The 7,754-nt window shown below is 39.6% G+C and overlaps 1 non-coding gene across 1 annotated transcript; it reads left to right on the top strand.

The window, feature by feature from the left end:
- Positions 1–2,479: 2,479 nt before the first annotated feature.
- LOC128572143 (U6 spliceosomal RNA) lies at positions 2,480–2,586 on the top strand. Its single transcript, XR_008376056.1, has one exon. It is a non-coding gene; the product is annotated as a U6 spliceosomal RNA (small nuclear RNA).
- The last annotated feature ends 5,168 nt before the right edge of the window (positions 2,587–7,754 follow it).

The raw sequence follows: 7,754 nt of genomic DNA, 5'->3' as shown, positions 1-7,754 counted from the left end.
GCTGCTCAGTGCTGACTCTGGGGCACGAGACAGAGGAGAAAAGGGTCGGCTGAGTGCCAACACCAGAGCAGCAGTTCCCTGGAGGCAGAGCAACAGCCGTTTTTTCTTTAACGGCAGAACGGCTCACTTCTGGATATTCTGAGGCCACACCCCCTGTCTCCCTGGGCAACCAGAGGAGGCCACCGGTAAGCAGGGGATTTCCTGACACTGCTCACAAACCCGGGAAGCACCCAGGGCGGGGCCGACCCAGAGAGGTGATCGGACGCAAACCTTCAGCAGCAAAGAGGACACAAACCTCCAGCAGCAAAGACGTTTGAACTCAGAACAGCCTGTCTTCTGTAGGTGATTTCGGCAGGAACAGAGACAGAACCCCGCAAAGTTGTCTGTTCTATTCTGTTCTGTTAACAGCATCCATCAGGGACGGGGCTAAGTCTGAGTGAACACCTCCTCCCCATCACCTGCATCAAGCACTCAAAGATGTCAGGCCCCATTTCCTCCTGCTAAATAGCGGCAGTCTGCAGGGGCCTGGCAGACTTCCTTGCGATTCAGGCAGGTGCAAACCCCTGGAGTGTCTGTTCACTGCAGGCAACTGGGTAAGACATCTGCAGAGATACCAGTGACTGGGTCCAAAGGAGGGGCAAAATGGGGAAGGAGACGTCAAACTTCCCAGACTGCTCTGCTTGCTGGGTGGCTCCTCCTGACTTCACGCTGTACTGGGATGAGCCGTGTCAGAGGAGTCACCAGGCCCCTGTGATCCAGTTCCCAGAGACCTCTTGAACCCTCCCACCCGAGACAGGTGCCGATTGAGACAGTTGATTTGGACCTTTTGAACTGGGCTAATAGACGAGGACTTTTCAGGTGGTGCCCTGGGTGTGCGGTTGTAGGAAGGTTTGATTCTCCTTTTCCAACTGGGGTCAGAGGGGGGCAGGTGGGATGAATTAATTGCTGATTTTTCCACACAGCTGAGACTTCAAGCCAGAGTAGAAGTTGCAATAGAATCGAACAAAAACCAGCTGAAAACAAGACAGAACCACTTTGCTCCACCACACCAGACAGGGCCCCAGTTTCTCAGGCCACAACACTGTACGGGCCCTCGATAAACCCCCAGGGGAAAAACCAAAGGGAGTAAAATAACCATGGGGCAGAATCAGCGGAAAAACTCTGGTAACATGAATAACCAGAATAGATAAACCCCCCCAAGAAAAGTAACGGCAGATGTCATTGAAGATCCCATTCATAAACAACTGGCTGAGATGTCAGAAATCGATTTCAGAATTTGGATTGCAGACAAGATTAATAAAATGGAATTAGGATTTCGAGGAGAAATTCAAAAGTTGTCTCAAGAATTTAACGAATTTAAAGACAAAACCACCAAAGACTTAGACACACTGAAGCAAGAATTTACAGCCCTCAAAGATATGAAAAATACAGTAGAATCCCTCAGCAACAGAATGCAGCAAGCAGAAGAAAGGATTGCTGACATTGAAGATAAAGTCTTCGAATGCTCCCAATCTCTCAAAGAGGAAGAGAAATGGAGAGCAAAAACGGATCACTCACTCAGAGAACTCTCAGATAATTCAAAAAAAAGCAATATACGAATTATTGGGATTTCTGAGAATGATGAAGAGGCCTCGAAGGGCACAGAGGCCCTTCTGCATGAAATTATGAAAGAAAATTTTCCAGACATGCCTAGAGAATCTGAAATTCAGATAGCAGACAGCCTCAGAACCCCAGCACTATTCAACCCCAATAAGTAATCCCCCAGACATATCATAATTAACTTCACTAAAGTTAACATGAAAGAGAAGATTCTCAAAGCAGCCCGGCGAAAGAAAACTATAACGTACAAAGATAAGAATATTAGAATAACTGCAGATCTCTCTGCTGAAACTTTTCAAGCAAGAAGAGGCTGGTCATCAACTTTTAATCTCCTAAAGCAAAAAAAACTTTCAACCCAGGATATTGTTTCCAGCTAAACTGAGTTTCCTCTATGATGGAGAAATTAAATACTTTAATGACATTCATATGTTGAAAAAATTTGCCATAAGTAAACCAGCTCTTCAGGATGTTCTCAGACATATCCTCCACAATGACAAACCCAATCCTATACCACAAAAGTAAACTCACTCAGAAACTTCGGATCAAACTCCAACTTCCACACTGGCGAAAGGATTACAAATGTCCAGTGGACCTTTGAAAAACTCGATACCCAAAATTCCACCAGACTTATCAATACTCCCCATCAATGTGAATGGCTTAAACTGTCCTCTAAAGAGACATAGGTTAGCTGACTGGATACAAAAACTCAAGCCAGATATTTGTTGCATACAAGAGTCACATCTCAACTTAAAAGACAAATACAGACTCAGGGTGAAAGGATGGTCATCCATATTTCAGGCAAATGGTAATCAGAGAAAAGCAGGTGTAGCAATTTTATTTGCAGATACAGTAGGCTTTAAACCATCAAAAGTAAGGAAGGGTGCTCACTTCGGCAGCACATATACTAAAATTGGGACAATACAGAGAAGATTAGCATGGCCCCTGCGCAAGGATCACACACAAATTCGTGAAGCGTTCCATATTTTTAAGTGCTTTGTAAAAAAAAAAAGTAAGGAAGGACAAGAATGGTCACTTCATATTTGTTAAGGGTAATACTCAACATAATGAGATCTCAATTATTAATATCTATGCACCCAACCAGAATGCACCTCAATTTATAAGAGAAATTCTAACAGACATGAGTAACTTGATTTCCTCCAGCTCCATAATCGTCGGAGATTTCAACACGCCTTTGGCAGTGTCGGATCGATCCTCCAGCAAGAATCTGAGCAAAGAAATCTCAGATTTAAACCTAACCATCCAATATTTAGATTTAGCAGACATCTACAGAACATTTCATGCCAACAAAACTGAATACACATACTTCTCATCAGCCCACGGAACTTACTCCAAAATTGACCACATCTTAGGTCACAAGTCTAACCTCGGTAAATTTAAAGGAATAGAAATTATTCCATGCATCTTCTCGGACAATCATGGAATAAAACTTGAATTGAGTAACAACAGGAATCTGGATACTCATACAAAAACATAGAAGTTAAATAACCTTATGCTGAATGATAGCTGGGTCAGAGATGAGATTAAGAAAGAAATCGCCAATTTTTTGGAACAAAATGACAATGAAGACACAAACTATAAGAACCTCTGGGACACTGCAAAGGCAGTTCTAAGAGGGAAATTTATAGCACTGCGAGCCTTCCTCAAGAGAACGGAAAGAGAGGAAGTTAACAACTTAATGGGACATCTCAAGAGACTGGAAAAGGAAGAACATTCCAACCCCAAACCCAGTAGAAGAAAAGAAATAACCAAAATTAGAGCTGAATTAAATGAAATTGAAAACAAAAGAATAATACAACAGATCAATAAATCAAAAAGCTGGTTTTTTGAAAAGGTCAATAAAATAGATAAACCTCTGACCAACCTAATCAGAAAAAAAAGAGTAAAATCTCTAATATCATCAGTCAGAAACAACAAAGATGAAATAACTACAGACTCATCGGAAATCCAAAAAATCCTTAATGAATATAACAAGAAACTTTATTCTCAGAAATATGAAAATCTGAAGAAAATTGACCGATACTTGGAAGCACGCCACCTTCCAAGACTTAACCAGAATCAAGTGGAAATGTTGAACAGAAACATATCAAGTTCAGAAATAGCATCAACTATACAAAACCTCCCTAAAAAGAAAAGCCTGGGACCAGATGGTTTCACGTCAGAATTCTACCAAACCTTTAAAGAGGAATTAGTACCTATATTACTCAACCTGTTCCAAAATGTAGAAAAAGAAGGAAAACTACCCAACACGTTCTATGAAGCAAATATCACCCTGATCCCCAAACCAGGAAAAGACCCAACAAGAAAAGAAAATTATAGACCAATATCACTAATGTATACAGATGCAAAAATATTCAACAAGATCCTAACAAACAGAATCCAGCAACACATCAAACAAATTATACATCACGACCAAGTTGGTTTTATCCCACGGTTTCAAGGCTGGTTCAATATATGTAAATCTATAAATGTAATTCAGCACATAAACAAATTAAAAAACAAAGACCATATGATTCTCTCAATTGATGCCGAAAAAGCTTTTGATAACATACAGCATCCCTTCATGATCAGAACACTCAAGAAAATTGGTCTAAAAGGGACTTTTCTTAAACTGATAGAGGCCACCTACAGCAAACCCACAGCCAATATCATATTGAATGGAGTTAAATTGGAATCATTTCCACTCAGATCAGGAACCAGACAAGGCTGCCCATTGTCTCCATTGCTTTTCAACATTGTAATGGAAGTTTTAGCCACCACAAATAGGGAAGAAAAGGCGATCAAGAGTATCCATATAGGGTCAGAAGAGATCAAACTCTCGCTCTTCGCAGATGATATGATTGTGTATCTGGAAAACACTAGGGACTCTACTACAAAACTCCTAGAAGTGATCAAGGAATACAGCAGCGTCTCAGGTTACAAAATCAACATTCATAAATCGGTAGCCTTTATATACACCAACAACAGTCAAGTTGAAAAAGCAGTTAAGGACTCTATCCCATTCACAGTAGTGCCAAAGAAGATGAAATATTTGGGAATTTACCTAACAAAAGACGTGAAAGATCTCTATAAAGAGAACTATGAAACTCTAAGAAAAGAAATAGCTGAAAATGTTAACAAATGGAAAAACATACCATGCTCATGGCTGGGAAGAATCAACATTATCAAAATGTCCATACTACCCAAAGCAATATATAATTTCAACGCACTCCCTATTAAAGTTCCACTGTCATATTTTAAAGATCTTGAAAAAACAATACTTCTTTTCATATGGAATCAGAAAAAACCTCGAATAGCCAAGAGATTTCTCAGAAATAAAAACAAAACAGGAGGAATCACACTACCAGACCTCAGACTTTACTACAAATCGATAGTGATCAAAACAGCATGGTATTGGCACAAAAACAGAGAAGTAGATATCTGGAACAGAATAGAGAACCAAGAGATGAATCCAGCTACTTACCGCTATTTGATTTTTGACAAGCCAATTAAAAGCATTCAGTGGGGAAAAGATTCCCTATTTAACAAATGGTGCTGGCTGAATTGGCTGGCAACCTGCAGAAGACTGAAATTGGACCCACACCTTTCACCATTAACTAAGATAGACTCTCATTGGATTAAAGATTTAAACTTAAGACATGAAACTATAAAAATACTAGAGGAGAATGCAGGGAAAACCCTTGAAGAAATTGGTCTCTTTGAGTATTTCATGAGGAGAGCCCCCTGGGCAATTGAAGCAGCTTCAAAAATACACTACTGGGACTTGATCAAACGAAAAAGCTTCTGCACAGCTAAGAACACTGTAAGTAAAGCAAACAAACAGCCCTCAGAATGGGAGAAGACATTTGCAGGGTTTATCTCTGACAAAGGTTTAATAACCAGAATCCACAGAGAACTCAAACGCATCAGCAAGAATAAAGCAAGGGATACCATCGCAGGCTTGGCAAGGGATTTGAAGAGAAACTTCTCTGAAGAAGACAGGCGTGTGTCCTTCAGACATATGAAAAAATGCTCATCATCTTTAATCATCAGAGAAATGCAAATCAAAACTACTTTGAAATATCATCTAACTCCACTGAGACTAGCCTATATCACAAAATCTCAAGACCAGAGATGTTGGCGTGGATGCGGAGAAAAGGGAACACTTCTGCACTGCTGGTGGGAATGCAAATTAATACATTCCTTTTGGAAAGATATATGGAGAACACTCAGAAATCTAAAAATAGATCTGCCATTCAATCCTGTAATCCCTCTGCTGGGCATATACCCAGAAGACCAAAAATCACAACATAACAAAGATATTTGTACCAGACTGTTTATTGCAGCCCCATTCATAATTGCTAAGTCATGGAAAAAGCCCAGGTGCCCATCGATCCACGAATGGATTAATAAATAGTGGTATATGTACACCATGGAATACTATGCAGCCTTAAAGAAAGATGGAGACTTTACCTCTTTCATGTTACATGGATGGAGCTGGAACATATTCTTCTTAGTAAAGTATCTCAAGAATGGAAGATAAAGTACCCAATGTACTCAGCCCTACTATGAAACTAATCTGGGGCTCTCACATGAAAGCTATAACCCAGTTACAACCTAACAATAGGGAGAAGTGGGAAGGGGGTGTTGGTGGGTAGAGGGAGGGGGATCGGTGGGATCACACCTGTGGTGCATCTTACAGGGGTATTTGCGAAACTTGGTAAATGTAGAATGTAAATGTTTTGGGACAGTAACTGAGATAACACCGGAAAGGCTATGTTAACCATTGTGATAAAAATGTGTCAAATGGTCTATGTAGTGAGTGTTTGATGCACCATGATCATATCAATGTATACAGTTATGATTTAATAAAAAAAAATTACCAGTTCAAATATTCTCTCATAAGGCATAGAAAACAGATTAAGATACACCCCACAAACTCTGAGGGACAGGCCAACCTCCGTACTCATTTTTCTGGTCCTGCCATCAAAGCAATATGAGAATGCTACTCTGTGACCCAAAATTACAGGTCCTGCCACCAAAGCAATATGAGAACCCTACTCTGTGACCCAAAATTACAGACCCCAAAAGCCATCCCAGTAGTCACACTGGAGCCTAACATGTTTGGCTTTAAGTATCTGTACCTTCTGCCTCATCTTATCTTTCTTGTTCTCCATCCACAATCAACACTTCCCAAGATGAGTAAGAACTCTAGTCATTTGGGAAGGATTTTTATCACAAAACGTCAGACCCAAAAAGTCCACACAACTAGACTCCCAAAGATCTGTTTCAATTCTGCCACCAGCTAGTTTCTAAGAACAAAAATAAGGGACTTGCCCCTCAAGGACGTCACTGTCTCTTACATACCAGTTTTACTGAGAAAATTGGACAAAACATAAAAGCTTCACACTGAGTTTGTTCTTCAAGGCATGTTGGGGGCATACCCTAGGGCAGTTGCACATGAGCCAGGTCAAATTTCAGTAATATATCTTATTCAATAAATCTAAACTAAAATTGCTTCCTTGATACATTGCATTAACCCAACCTCCATCTTTTCTGGGATCGTGAAGTAAAGCATGTTTTACAAATAGGGAATTTGAATCATCTAAAAAACAAACCACAAAAATAAAACAAAATGGGACAAATAGCACTGCCTTCAGGCATCACTGCTTTGCGGCTAATCCCTTGATGTACAATGGACATCAGTTGCCTATTTGTAAAATAATTAGGTTGAATTTTATAATATCTAAGACTACTTCAAGATCTAAAGTTTTAGCACTCTATAAAATGATGTTTTACCTTTTTAAAATTAATCTTGCAAGTGTGTTCATTATTTAAGAATTTAAGAAAATAGAGGAATAGTGGTGCCCACTGCCTCCTTGGTTAGCCAGCTGTTCATGAGAACTCAGTGTCAGTTATTGTAAATTTAGGATTATATTCAAGAAATATAAAGGCATCTGTAAGAACAGCACACCCATATTTTTTATCTCCTACAGGCAATCTGTCCCACTTTTTGTGTATTTAACATTATTAAAGAATCATAATTGTAAGGCAACCTCCACAAGAGCAATGATTTTTTTTTCTATTTTGTTCCTGCTATCTATTTTTAAAAACACTTTTATTGAGTTATAATTTACAAAGTATAAAATTTACCAACT

Source organism: Nycticebus coucang, chromosome 19 (genome assembly GCF_027406575.1).
Source record: "Nycticebus coucang isolate mNycCou1 chromosome 19, mNycCou1.pri, whole genome shotgun sequence".
In the NCBI taxonomy this organism is placed as follows: domain Eukaryota; kingdom Metazoa; phylum Chordata; class Mammalia; order Primates; family Lorisidae; genus Nycticebus; species Nycticebus coucang.
This window is presented reverse-complemented; position numbering and strand designations above follow the sequence as displayed.